Source organism: Medicago sativa, chromosome 2, assembly GCF_051527215.1.
Source record: "Medicago sativa cultivar Bolivia chromosome 2, Bolivia_mono, whole genome shotgun sequence".
NCBI classification, from domain to species: domain Eukaryota; kingdom Viridiplantae; phylum Streptophyta; class Magnoliopsida; order Fabales; family Fabaceae; genus Medicago; species Medicago sativa.
The window spans coordinates 14,779,704-14,794,311 of record NC_140750.1 but is presented as its reverse complement, the minus strand read 5'-3'; the positions used below and the strand labels follow the sequence as shown (position 1 = coordinate 14,794,311).

Here is a 14,608-nt window from a genome sequence, read left to right as displayed (position 1 = left end):
CAAGCATTGTTCTTAACCATTTTTCACATCAATTACTGCATTATTTTTTCCAGAAGGTTCCTCGGTTTCTAGCCAAAAAATGCAAATCGTTGTCTGTTAATGGACGAAGAGAACAACATGGAAGGGTTGTTATTTTGTGCATCGTGTGATCATGCCAGGAAGCCAATTATATGAAAATAGTTCTTAAAGTGTAGAATGGATTTAAAAATTAAATTAAAATGTTTAAAGAATTTTCCAGAATCAGAATAAGAAAAATTCAATTGAAAATAACTCTAAAATTAATGTGGATAAAACCCATCTTATGAAATTTTCAAATATGTTTAATTTTCTTCAATTGATAAAGCTGAAAGATAATGAAAACGCAGTTTGTTGTTTTGACACAAGAAGCCAATAACTGTTACGGTGCTTTTGTGATTTTCATTAGATTTCGGTAGTTAACTACCGAGGTTTTCCTCTGCAGTTAACTGCAGCCGGATTTTGAATTCCTCGGCAGTTAACTGCCGAGGGGGCAAAAGCGTATTTTACATGTGTGTCCCAGCCTTCTCAAATGTGTGAACAGCAATTTTCCATTTGAATTGAAAGAGCCTATAGTTCAGTTCAATTATTAGTGAGGCAAGGCATGTTGTGAGTGAAAAAGTAAAGATAAGTGAGGCAACTAAAAAGTGAATTATTCTGTGTAGTCATAGTAGTAGCTTCATGTGCTTTTTTGAGCTTGTTGCTTTCTTTACCTTCTTCCCTTTCAACTGAAAAAGGATTAAAAGTCCCATTGATGATTGAACCGTGATAGAAGTCTTTGAACACTACTTACTCTTGTTTGTTCTTTGTTTCTTTCTCTTATTTCTTTCCTTTTTGTTTTTCGTTTCAAAATATCTTTTTGCTGTCCCAAAATATCATAAAGAAGAGGGGCCTAAATTACCTACATATTAGGTTAGGTTATGTGTGGGATTTAGCATGGGAAAGGGAAGTTTTTTCCCACCATGGAAAAGTGTGTTTTAACCATTTGATCAAATGAAGAACACAGTCTTATCATACTCTGTCAACATTAGATCTAACCACCAACTCTTTACAACTCATCTCCCTCTTTTCCAAACCACTACCAGCAAACTTCAAAATCTACACTGTTGTTCATGATCAAACTCAAGCTAATATTCTCCTAATTTTAGCATGAACTGTTCGACAAGAAATCAACCACCACAATGAATTATAGAATCCTATATAAAAATGAAACATTTTAATTAGGAGTGGATTTTCCAGTGACTAATTAGCACATCACAAGACTGTTTACAATCCATAGCCAGTACCTCCGTTTTTCCGGCGGCGTTGTTCAGTCCCTTACAACTTAGATCCATTCGATTTTCATGTAGAAGGATTCGAACCATGATAGAACTCACAGCGGAGGTGACCATAGGAGTCTTCGTTGGCCGTGATTGTCAGAAAAAATACTCGCCGGCGATGCATTTGGAATTCACCATTTTCTGACCCACTTTAATATTCACTTTCAGTTTTTGTTTTGTAATTTTAACCAATAGTTTTAATATTACTAGTTATGCACTTGTTTTGTGTAATATTTGGAGTACATCGCATCATTTTTTAGAGATATTAATAATAGTGTCAATTTTGTTTCTGGGTTTGTTTAACAGTTTAGTGAAAATGAATGAAAGAGGGAGATGAGAAGATGGGTTGTAGAAGATGAGTGGTTGGATCTGATACCGAGTATCTATGATAAAGATATGCTCTTCATTTGATCAAAGGGTTTTAAACACAATTTCCCATGGTGGGAAAAAACTTCCCTTTCCCATGCTAAATCCCACCTAGGTTATGTAGTAAAAAAATATCTTCAAATGATCTTATAATACCATAACCATTTACCCATTTTATTTATAAAAAAATGCAATTTATATGTATTACATCGTTAGTAGAAATGAGAATAGGTTGAATCGAGTCAAGTTTTGTATCATACAAGTTTACGATTTTAAAAAATGCTTCAACTACTAAGTAATGTCAAGAAAATTTATAATTTAATACAAATTAAAAAATTAGTGTAATAATAATAGTAATAAAAAATAGGCTAAATTGCATTTTTGGTCCCTTAACTATTTAGATACTATTCCTTTGGTCTTTTAATTAAAATTCGATTTATTTTTGCCCCTTAACTTCCCTCTGTTACACATTTTGGTCTTTTCCGTTAGTTTTAATTCAAAAATGTTAGGTTTTCTTCATTTTCTTCTCCTCTTTTTCATTTTCATATCATCTCCATCAACCTTCAACAACAAGAATCCCAGAAAAATTTCAGAAGAAAACCTAACGTTTTTGAATTAAAACTAACGGAAAGGACCAAAATGTGTAACAAAGAGAAGTTAAGGGACCAAAATAAATTAAATTTTAATTAAGGGACCAAAGCGATACTACCTAAATAATTAAGGGACCAAAAATGCAATTTAGCCTAAAAAATATTATACATATTTATTTAAATAAGTCGGATTAGTAGGCTTAAAAGACTTTTTTTTGTGGCTTGTAATTTTATTTTTCCTTACTAAATAGGCTTCTAAGAACTATAACATTCTCTATTAATAAAAACTGGTATAGCTTCAACCTGACATAGGTTAGATCCTAGAGCCATATAAAACACTTTAACCTTCTTTCAAAAAAAAAGAAAAAACACTTTAACCTATTTTCACCCTAATTGTTAGTGTGTCAACCAATATGATAATTGCAACATCATTCATAATATTTTACTTTATTCATACATAATTACTTGAAAGTTTCATATAAAAATGATGTAAGACTAGCTGTCGGCACAAAAAAAGAATTACATCGACAAATGCATCAAAAATTATAGATTCATTAGAAAACATAAGCATCCAAACTCAAAGCAAAATAAATAATGTAACATTGTCTAAATTCAATTACAATAAGTTTAAGAAATAGATTCCTGCATGACAGCACCTGAAGACAAAATCTATCCAGATGGAATGATTTAGAAGGGTCTGAAATCACAATCTGCACCTAATTGTTGGATTATTCGAGTTAACAAATGCACAATTTGAGCAAGTAATTAAGAAACACACTAGCTAGGAGAAATAATTGTGATTAGCATGAACATATTCCATGAATATAGCAAGTTTTTGTCCACGAAACATAATCAAATTCAAATTTCTGTCCATGAGTTATTTGGAATATTTAGGTAGACAATGCTTTTGTTCACATGTTTCAACCTAGACATATAACAACCAGACAAATGATAAAAAGCAAATAATATCCAATTTGATGTCTACATGAGTTGTTCAAGGTTCTCAATCACCAAACTTGAATATGCTATTTTTAATGCAGATTCAGTGTCAATGATTAAACTGGATATAGACATGCACAATCTGACTAATTTAAATCAATTAAAATTCTATTTAAAAAGATATTTTAATCATGATATGGACAAGACTTACATGAAGTACTTATAAGTTATAATACCGTTCTTATATTTTTCTCTCACAAAATGATTTCTTTTTAATGGACAGTTTATCCCTTTTTTGTAAAACTTATTTAAATATAAACTCTCCAGGTAACTTATAAAAATATCTTATACCTTTCATGGAAGATATTTTAACTCCATTTCCTCTTTTGTTAAAGAAATACCAGTGTTTAAAAAAAATTTGTTCATAGCCGTTTTTTTTTTTGCATGGCTAATCAAAACAAACAAACAAAACGAAAAAAGAAAAATAAAAAGCACAAAAACTACTCTGTAAAAAAGAAAGTTTCGGCCGCGTCAATCTTAAAGAGACTCAAAAAATCTGGTAGAGAGTCATGGAGGAGGAGGTTCTATGTCTTAGAAGCTTCAAGTTTAACCATAAAATTTGCACATTGGTTTTCCCTCGTGAAGAGTGTGGCAAATTTTGACATTACTTTGCTCAATAAAATCCTTGATGTTTTGAATTAAAACGGCATAAACATGGAACATCGTGTTGGGAACTTTAATAAGATTGATGCAATTTAAAGAATCCGAGTAGCAAACTAACTTCGAGATGTCCATCTCTTTGGCCAACATCAAGCCCTTGACAACAAATAACTCAACATGAAGAATATCAGAGGAATGTTGGATGTAGACAGAGAAACCTAATAAATAAAACCATGCATTATTTCTTAAGACACCACCATAACCAGCTCTAATAGGAGCGTCAAGACAACTACCATCAACATTAAGAATGATGTGGAGTAATTGTTAATGTTCCACTTGGTAAATATATAAGTTAAAGTGTCAATCGAAGCCGAAGGAAAGAAAATGGTTAATGTTTCAGCCATGTTGTGAATGTTAGAGGAGATACGGTTGATAGGCCAATTTCCATTGGTCAAACACATAAGATTTTGGTGGCGCCAAGCCCACCAAAATGTAGCAACAAAGTTGGCAGAATAGGATCTTGTGGTGCCAACCTTGAGCCAATCATGTTCGTTCAGGGTGATTGAAACCTACATGATTCCAAATGCTCGTTCATAGCCGGTTTGTTCTGGTTTTATTTTGTAAAAAAAATTAATAAGCATTTTTGTAAGTTTTTATAATCGTTCGTTCTCCTAAAAAAAGTTTTATATGTTTGTTACCGGCTTTTTAAAAATTAGAATATGTAAGTTTTTTACTAGATAAAGCAAGAGTATGAACTTGCATCAAAGCGGCAATAGACTTCTCAACTAAGTTGACACTCATAGAACCACAAATCCTTTACAAGCTTACGAAAAATTTATTAATAAAAGAGAGAAATCAGAAGAGTTGGGGTATATATGTGCCCGGACACAAGGCAAAGGAATTAGAAGATAAGAAGAACAAATAAAGCGCTAAGGAAACGGGAATTGGACAATTCTGGGCGATCTCTAAATGATGTTTGAGTTGAGAAACTATCGTAAACAACTTCTCTTAAAATTACTTCTTTATAACTGATTTTTAAAATCTCTTAATTGTTTTTTTTTTTTATGTTCATCTTGGTAAACAAACACAAATTATTTTCTATTTTTTTGGCCGGAATACCCCAATCTTTCACGAGCTTATGCTAAAACCTAAAAAGTCATAAAAACTGTTTATCAGTCAAAGTTTTAGATAATTTCTTAAACATCAATGAAGCATTCAAATTTTGAAACTTTTCAAACTCAATTAGCTTATCAAAAGTGGATATTTTTCTTGAAAGCAAGTTGTACTAGTAGAGCTAGAAAACGATAGATGCACCAAAGGAAAATAATGACATTGGTGAGAACTTAGGGAATCTCTCCTTTTGGGAATGACATATGAGAAAACAGTTGGTGATCCTCTTGCTTATCAAAAGAAGGTAAAGGGTAAAAGTTCATTGTGTCCCCGAAAACTTGTTGCTTGCTAGCTTACAAAGAAGAAATGTGTCTTATTGTTTGCTTCTATTAGTTGAATTTGACCTGGTCAAATCCATATTTTATAAGGGGCTTGAACTTGTATTATTATATGCATGCATTATGAACATTATGAACATGTTTCTCTAGGCCAACACAGGTTGGTCCAGTTGGTAAGGGTAAGGGGTTGATACCTCGTAGGGTCCCGAGCTCAACTTTCATTTATCGGCATAAATACGTATATTTGCCGATGCTCTGAGTCTTGAGACATTGCCCTAACTCTAACGAGTCTTCGGACCAAACTCACCTAAATTTTTTCATATCATACTTTGTTGCCGTCTTTGTCCATATCTTTTTTCTTAGTCATGAATCATAAATAGTCCTTCCTTAATACAAGCGCCTGATTTCATGGTGGTTGTAATTAAGAGGCATAATTTTGGCATTTTCTAATTGTTTTGACACCCTCACTTTTGATAGTCTATTAATCATAACATGGTTGGATTTTACGGATATGATAGTCACTTCTGAATTTTTTTGTGCCTACTTGGACCACAACATAAAGTGATAAAGATAAAGAAAGAAACAGTGATACATGCTACTTTAGAAATCCCATGATTAGAATGGAATGGTAAATCATTTGTTTATTTCAATTTTATTTGGACTTTGTAACTTAACGGTAAATAACACTTTTACTTTTCACAGTTCTCTATTCCAAAATAAAAAAGTCTTCCTCCTATCCCAAAACACCCTCATATAGTTATTGGCAATCATAGTAAGCCACTTATAAAATATACATTATTTTGGGGTGATAATATATATCTAACTATGGTTAGTATTAAATTATTGGTAACTAATCTATAGGCAGTAAGTGTTCTGCTGTAGTAAAACCCATTCAAAGGTTGAAGATTCAGTTTCAGCAATCAGTAAATTTCCTCAACCTGGGGATGAGATCTCTCCCCTACACAAAATGTATGATTTTTCTCATTTCTCACTTGTGCAAACTCATCCCATTGCCCTTCTGCAACATATGCATTAGCGTACATATCCTCCAGAACTAGATGATTCTAAATCTAATAGAATGGAATTGGCTAGTGGCTACTATACTATCCCCATGAATCTTGCAAGCACCAAGCAGTGCTACAAGAATAGCTTCATCCCTCTCAGAAGGAGGGATAGAAGATACTACATCCATGGCTTCATCGACAAGTGCTGCTCGACCTAGAATGTCTAAAAGGAAAAGTATTTGGTCTTAGGATTTAAATTATAAGTATCATTAATTGATTAAAACACGCTTCTACCTTGCTTGACAAGACCAGCATGACTACAAGCCGACAATAGTCCCACAAAGGTGACTTCGTCTGGCTTAGTTCCTGATATGAGAATGTGTGCGAATACCTGTAACGCATGATGACCATGACCATGATTTGCATAGGCTACTATCATTGCAGTCCATGACACTACATCTTTTGATTTTAGTAGCTCAAAAATAAGAATAGAAGAGGGAAGTTCCCCACTTTTGGAATACAAAGTAATAAGAGAATTTGCAAGCCTAATGTCTTGCTCAAACCCTAGAGATATGGCCATATAGCATGTCATGAGCTTGCATGATTTCCACCATGCCATCACAGAGTGATTACACTGGTCATAGTTGTTTTTACTTTTATTGGGTCTAAAACAAGATCTAAGCATCAAAAGAAGGGCAATGAGTTGAGTAACCATCGATCATATGCGGTGATCATTCCTTGAATAACCATCATCATTCCTTGAATAACAATCGATCATCGCATTCCAAGTCACAGCATTCTTCTCAAGCATTGAGTTGAGAAGTCTAGGAACTTCGCAGCCATGAAAAGCTAAACCTGAGAAAAGTGATTATTATTGAATGAATGAATTCAGTTACAGATCATGGCTTATATACAAGCTAGAAATGAAACCTCGGCATAACTAACTAGTAACAAACCTAATGCAATCTAAATGAAACTGAAATTTACATGAAATTCAAATTCACAAGATGTAACTTGCGCCCTAAGTCATCTCTAGCTTATCTTCTAAAACTCCTTCCTTCTTCTCATTTTTGCCTTGCTCTAATAAAAAGGTCGCGAACTTCATCCACCTGCTCCTCATCCACATACGCAATGATCATTGCAGACCATGCAGCAATGTCTTTATAAGGCATGATATGAAAATACTTCCTTGCTAACTCAATATATCATCTTGTTTTGCGCCAAACCCGAAACCATGGACGTCCATGAAACATGATACTTCTCCGTCTCCTGCATCGACTCAAACAACTGTATAGCTTCATAAAAGAAAAGTACATATATTCACTTGGATTTGGCCACATTATTAAAAGAAAAGTGCTTTATAGTAGTAATTGGTTTTGAGGGTTCAAACGTGGAGTGTGGCAAAATTGCAAAAGATGTAATAATTGAAGAAAAAACAATGTTTGATTTTGAAATGAATGGACCATTTTCAGAAGAGTGGAAAAATATGGGGACCAAAAGTACAATCAAACTTAAAATATATGTATCAGATTTCGTTTGGTTTGATTCAATTTTGAAAAAGGAATCTAAAATTTGATCTCAATGATCAGTTTCAATTCCTGTCAATTGTCATGCTTATATGTTGTTGGATTTGCTACTAGTTGCTAACCTCCGAATTTGTGAACTACAAAGGATGCTTAATCAAATAAGCAGAAATCTATACTTCAATGAAAGTGAACATTTGATCCCATGTAAAAGCTATTAGAAACCGTGAAGGACTAACTCTCTTAAAAGTTGAAACAGTTAGGTCAAGGTCATGCTAGTAAAAGATTATAACAGGCTTCTAGAGAATTATTGAAATTGAGCTTAACTCAACATTGCTTCATTGAGTATAGGCTTCATAATTCATGATCTGCACACAAAAGATACATTTCCTCCATATTTACACCAAACAAACAATACAAACATTTTTAACATGTAAAGCTTGAGACTATAAGACCCTGTTTGGATAAATAGCTTAATTAACACTTATTAGTGTTTATACATAAGCTTGTTTTCTTATAACGAAAGATAAAATAAAGTCAAACTGGTTTCATATAAACTATAACTTGGTTTCATAAACGCTTGCATATAGTCAAGCAAATGCTTATGTAAGACGATAAACTTGAATAAATCAATCCAAATAGACACTAAACACGAAATAGCACGAAGCAAGAAACCCACTATTTGTTCTACCTATAACTAGAAACCATAACATAACACGTTTCAATTCTTTAAACGGGAATGTTCCTTGCTCATTGAAAAAAAATAATGGATGAGAAAATATACTGCTACTATATAGTATAGTCTATCTAATTTATGTTAAGACATTCAAAGTTCAAACGGACATATTAAATAGTCCCACATCGGGAGTTTTAAGATAATAGAGAGAAGGATTCGTGTATAAAATCGCAGCGCATGTCTCATCAAAATTAACTTAGAAAAGTGGATTCAAATGCTTGGGAAAATATAAAGCGTTTGTTTTCACACTATCATTTGATGTTTTTCACTCAATCATTTGATAAAATCCACATAGATTCTACTACTTTACATTGAATCTATTTTCAAAGTGTAGGTTCCTACAAAGTGTGGGTCTTTGTTGATTTCATCTCATGAGAGAGTCCTAAAAAGAAAGTGTTGCTAACATGGTGACAACTAGGGTGCCCATGGAAGAATGGTGGGTAATTTATTTCAACCAATAAACATTAGTCACATAAGCACATTTCAATGAAATCTAAATTGCTTATTTTCATTGATTGGTGGGCTCATTTTCATTGATTGGTGGGTAAGTTACCCACCATTCTTTAAAGGTAATCTAGAAAAAACCTGCCAATATTGCTTTTGTTAAGATGAATCTTTAAAAAAAAAAACTTCTATTATATTTTAGATTTCTTCATCGTTCTTTAATGTTATGAACATGAAAATGGTGATAGAAGGTTTTCTTGTTCAAAACTATTAGAGAATAATAGAATGGAGTTATATTGAGACATTTTTAACCGTTTGAATATTTCAAAAGCAGAATAGAACAAAGATTCCATTTCGTGACCAAAAAACAAAGATTTCATTTCAAATTGGAACAGGTATTCATTACTTCTATATTTAAATATGTTTTTGCATGCACACCTAAAAAAGTTGATATTTTTATTAATTGTCCCATAATTTGTCAAGCTTCATCAACTAGAGATGTGGCTGCATATATTAATTTACCTAGTTCCTTATGCTTATTTCTTTGCAAACGGCGGTCTCTTGTGTGTTTGAGAATGTTTTACTTCAAAAGTGATGGCCTAATGATTATTATTGAACGAATGAATTCAGTTACAGATCATTATGGCTTTTATACAAGCTAGAAATGACACCTCAGCATAACTAACTTGTAACAAACCTAATGCAATGTAAATGAAATTGAAATTTACATAAAATTCAAATTCACAAGATGTAACTTGCGTCCTAAGTCATCTCTGGCTTATCTTCTAAAACTCCTTCCTTCTTCACATTTTTGCCTTGCTCTAATAAAAAGGTCGCGAACTTCACCCACCTGCCCCTCATCCACATATGCATTGATCATTGCAGACTATGCAGCAATGTCTTTATAAGGCATGATATGAAAATACTTCCTTGCTAACTCAATCATATTGTTTTGCGCCAAACCTGAAACCATGCATTCCATGAAACATGATACTTCTCTGCCTCTGGCATCAACTCAAACAACTGTATAGCTTCATTAAAAGAAAAGTACATATATTCACTTGGATTTGGCCACATTATTAAAAGAAAAGTGCTTTATATATAGTAGTAATTGGTTTTGAGGTTCCAAACGTGGAGTGTGGCAAAAATTGCAATAGATGTAATAATTGAAGAAAATACAATGCTTGATTTTGAAATGAATGGACCATTTTCGCAAGAGTGATAAAATATAGGGACCAAAAGTACAATCAAACTTAAAATATATGTATCCGATTTCTTTTGGTTTGATTCAATTTTGAAAAAGGAATCTAAAATTTGATCTCAATGATCAGTTTCAATTCCTGTCAATTGTCATGCTTATATGTTGTTGGATTTGCTACTAGTTACTAACCTCCGAATTTGTGAACTACAAAGGATGCTTAATCAAATAAGCAGAAATCTATACTTCAATGAAAGAGAACATTTGTTTCAAATCTATTCTGCTAATATAGACAAATTTCTTTGTATGCATAAGTTTTTTGGGTTCTAGACAAGGAAGAACATAAATACAAATTCAACTTCAAAATGAACCTCAGCTTCTAGTAGTTCCTGCACCTTGCTCCTGCATTATCTTAATTGTCTCCTTCATACGCGCCGCATCGCTGCTGCAAGCAAATGAAATCAACATACCAACTCATCCTAGATAACCTCTTTTGAAAAACAGAAAACCCAATTCAATGTCACACACCATAAGCCATTCAAAAAATTAAAATTAATGTCACAGCATAAAATTCCCAACCTTTACAGTATAAGTTCAAGAATCCAATCCAAATATTGGAGCTTTAGGTAAACTTTCAAAGCATCTTTCTTCTCTGACTTACTCAATGGCCGGTCATGAATCATGAACTGCACATAAAAAAATACATTTCTTCCTTTACACCAAACAAACAATACATTTTCATTTCAAAACATGCTGTGATAGAAGCACAAACATTTTTAACATGTAAAGCTTGAGACGATAAGGCCCTGTTTGGATAAATAGCTTAATTAACACTTATAAGTGTTTATACATAACCCTATTTTCTTTTAACAAAAGATATAATAAAGTCAAACTGGTTTGATATAAGCTATAAGTTGTTTTCATTAGCCATCATAGAGAGCATATGAAAACAACTTATAGACATGTCATAACTTGGTTTCATAAACTCTCTCAAATAGACACTAAACATGAAATAGCACGAAGCAAGAAACCCACTATTTGTTCTACCTATAACTAGAATTCATAACATAACACGTTTCAATTCTTTAAACGGGAATGTTCCTAGCTCATCGAAAAAAAATACTGGATGAGAATATAGTTTATCTAATTTATGTTAAGACATTCAAACGGACCTATTAAATAGTCCCACATCGGGAATTTTAAGATAATAGAGAGAAGGATTCATGTATAAAATCGCAGCGCATGTGCCATTAAAATTAACTTGAAATAGTTGATTAAACGATTGGGAAAATATAAAGGCGTTGTTTTCACTTTATCATTGGATGCAATCCGTGTTACTTTACTACTTTACGTGAGATCCATTTTTTAATGTGGATTCTATTAAAGCGATGGAGTTACATTGATTTCATATGAGAGAGTGAATGTTGCTCACAATTTTTTTTTATTAAAATGAGTCTCTAAAAAAGACTTCTATTTTATTTTAGATTTCTTTATTGTTCGTTAATGGTTTGAATATGAAAATTGTGATAGAAGGTTTTCTTGTTCAAAACTATTAGAGGTTAATGAAGTTTAATCTTATATTCTTTAAAGTTTTTTTTATGACCCCTTTCTTATAGTTTTTTTTTTTAAATTGATTTTTATTGTAACATATTTTTGTTATAATTTTTTTAACAGACTTTTATTTTAAGAAAGCTTCAAATCAAAAAATTTGTTTGAATACCTTATCTTAAAATGCTATTTTGAATATTTTTTTTATTTTGTTATAAATTTGTTTTAGATAATAAGATTTTAAAAATATCTAACTAAATAGCTTCTTATAAAGATGTCTTTTTTAAAAAAATGTAATTTTTATTATGTAAAATCTCTAACAATCTCTAACAATAAATATTTAAATTAATGAATGTCAAAATCTCTTTTTTAATTTATATCAAATGAGTTTGAAATAACTACTACTTTTGAAGTAAATTTCCAAATTAAAATAAAAAATCATTTCTAAAAATACAAAGAATAAATATATTTTTTTAAAATCCATAACATACGGGCCATTATTTTTTTTTATTTTAGGAACATTAAATTATTGTTGGAATCTATTAGCTTTTATTGATTTGATGAAATGGCACCACAACTCTTTATTCATAATTGAAATTTGAAACTTTACGACATACTGTTGGCCTAATGCTTTTAAGTGGATTTTTTGTATCTTTTTGTTTTAATGCTAACAAAGAACTATCAAGAGAACCTTCACTTGTGAGGGCTTGCTTGATTGAGAAAATTGTTCCTAATTTGGAATGCATTGCTTAAAATTTTAATCATTAGTTTCTCCCCAGATTTATTTTGCAATATTTATTTAGATATTGTTTGTGGCTTTGGGCTAATTACAAGGATACAGTACCAAATACCAAAGATAGGATATGAGTTGTTTGTTTAACACAAGTTAATTTGTCTATAAACTGTGTAAATGACTGTTTCTGTTTGCTGGTAAGCAAATGAGTAAATTGTCATTAAACATTGACGCTTATATTAAAACTAGTAGTATACTACATTAAACTTCACTTGTTACGGTGCCAAATTAATGACGAGTAATAAAAGCTTTTGTGGCCTTTTCCTGTCCATTTCTACGCATCATAGCTGACTCACTTGCCTTTTGTGGCCTTTCAAAGCTCTTGGTCAAATTAAAAGATCACTCTGGTCCAATTATAAGAAAAAAATATTCACTTTCTAGATTTATTATTATATATTTAAGGCTATATTAAATATTAGACAAACATTATATCAAAACAAATCCAATACATTACTACATTTCGTAACATGACTGTATAGAAGCATAGAAAGTTTGTTATAGTGTATACGAAAAAAAAAAAAAATTGAAATACAATGTACAATAGGGTCCAATCACAGTATCTATATAAATCAGTACACAGTTAAACTGATGTGCAAGGAAAAATATGTACACTAAATTGTGGCTAAAATAAAATTTCATACAGGGTAGTGTTAACTTGTGCCCTTATGGCACATGTTAAGAAACCCAAAAGAAGAAATATTCTTTGAAATTGCGTGCATTCAAATCATTAAAAAGTTAAAATTAAATATAACGCACATCTTCCAAGTCAACATTTCCCTTTCATATATTGATGGATTGTTGCCATCACATTCAGCAAAAGCTGCGGCCAATGCTTGTTTGATAGGTCTAGAAACAAGTAACAAAGAACATGCATGGCAACAAGTGGCTTCCAGAATCCTTAACAAGAGAAAGTTGTATGAGAATATGTGAAAAACAAAACCAGCGTGAGTTAACTCACGGTGGTGTTCAGAACGTGATTCAGCGTGATTTAACTCATGCAGCGTGAGTTAAGTCACGCAGCGTTTAACACCTGCGTGACTTAAGTTACGTATGGGCATTTTTGGAAGTTCAGTTGGGAGCGAGCAAAACGTGATGGGAGAAGAGCATTTTTCCTTTGAGTTACGTATGGACATTTTTGGAAGTTCAGTTGGGAGCGAGCAAAACGTGATGGGAGAAGAGCATTTTTCCTTTGGGCTTTGTTGTCACATTTATAAACAAATAACTGTTTTTTTTTTTTTTTAATTCATTGAATGTGTAATGTATTTGGTCTATGTTACTCTTCTTGCTTCTCAAATTGCATAAAGTTGCTCATAAATAATCAAATTGAGACCACTATTACATTCCAAGTGGAATGTTAGGGACACTCTTTTGTCAACACTCTCTCTAACGCCACTCTCTTATTGGAGGAAATAATGTATGCCCTACTATTTTTAGTGGAACCTATTTCCAAAGTGTGAGACACACCTTGATTAAAACCAATAAGAAAATGGGTGTTTCGGAGAGTGTTTAAAAGAGTGTTGTTAACACTACTCTACATCTCAATGCTACTAACGCCAACATAGGTATTAGCTTCGCGTGCCATTAAAAAAAAAGGATTAGCTTCACTATAAGTTACTCACAACCACTTGAGAATCAACATGCAACTCCACCATGTTATGAGTAACTTTTTTCTCCACCATGATATTTGTCAAAAACAATAGAAAGAGAAAAAGGAAGAGAGAGAATAAGAGCATGTAAGTATAAGATAGTTATCAAAAAGTTATCACAAAATGGTTGTACAAATATCATTTCTCCCATGTTAAAACCATAACTTTGGGGCCAACCACAAACTCTCCAAAACACCTCATAACTTTGTGACATATGCACTACAATTGTCCAAAATTTTAGAAAAACCACATGACCATTTCACCCTTCTCTCCTCGAATCAAGCCTCCACAACCCGCATGCAAACCTCCCTATAAGAGGTTATTCCCAATCATCCATGATTTGATGTTTCTCAGGTGCAACATTGAAAAAACCTGGAGT

The 14,608-nt window shown here is 32.3% G+C and overlaps 1 long non-coding RNA gene and 1 pseudogene across 1 annotated transcript; both read right to left on the bottom strand.

Annotated features, from left to right (window-relative positions):
* Window positions 1-3,148: 3,148 nt before the first annotated feature.
* On the bottom strand, window positions 3,149-10,121 carry LOC146944845 (putative pentatricopeptide repeat-containing protein At3g11460, mitochondrial; annotated as a pseudogene).
* A 184-nt stretch (window positions 10,122-10,305) lies between these two features.
* Window positions 10,306-11,395, bottom strand: LOC146944844 (uncharacterized). Its single transcript, XR_015026106.1, has 3 exons — window positions 11,290-11,395; window positions 10,822-10,928; window positions 10,306-10,687 (listed from the first exon to the last, which is right to left on the bottom strand). It is a non-coding gene; the product is annotated as an uncharacterized LOC146944844 (long non-coding RNA).
* Window positions 11,396-14,608: the final 3,213 nt, after the last annotated feature.